The following is a 318-nucleotide window of genomic DNA, read 5'->3' on the forward strand; positions in this document are numbered from 1 at the left end:
CATTCCCTGACTCCGTGATTCCCATTCCCTGATTCCTTGATTCCCATTCCTTGATTCCGTGATTCCCATTCCCTGATTCCTTGATTCCCATTCCTTGATTCCGTGATTCCCATTCCCTGATTCCTTGATTCCCATCCATCGGGGGATCCCGGGAGGCTCCCGGGAGTCGTTCCCGTGCTTGCGAAACGGGCGGGAAACCCAATTAAACACCAATTAAACAAATTAAACCAATTAAACAACACAGAGATGGGAGCAGAGCCCTTCACCCCCATCCCACGGGCACATCCCACGGGCACATCCCACGGGCACATCCCACGG

Source organism: Corapipo altera, unplaced genomic scaffold (assembly GCF_003945725.1).
Source record: "Corapipo altera isolate COAL_440 unplaced genomic scaffold, ASM394572v1 229, whole genome shotgun sequence".
Lineage (NCBI taxonomy): Eukaryota > Metazoa > Chordata > Aves > Passeriformes > Pipridae > Corapipo > Corapipo altera.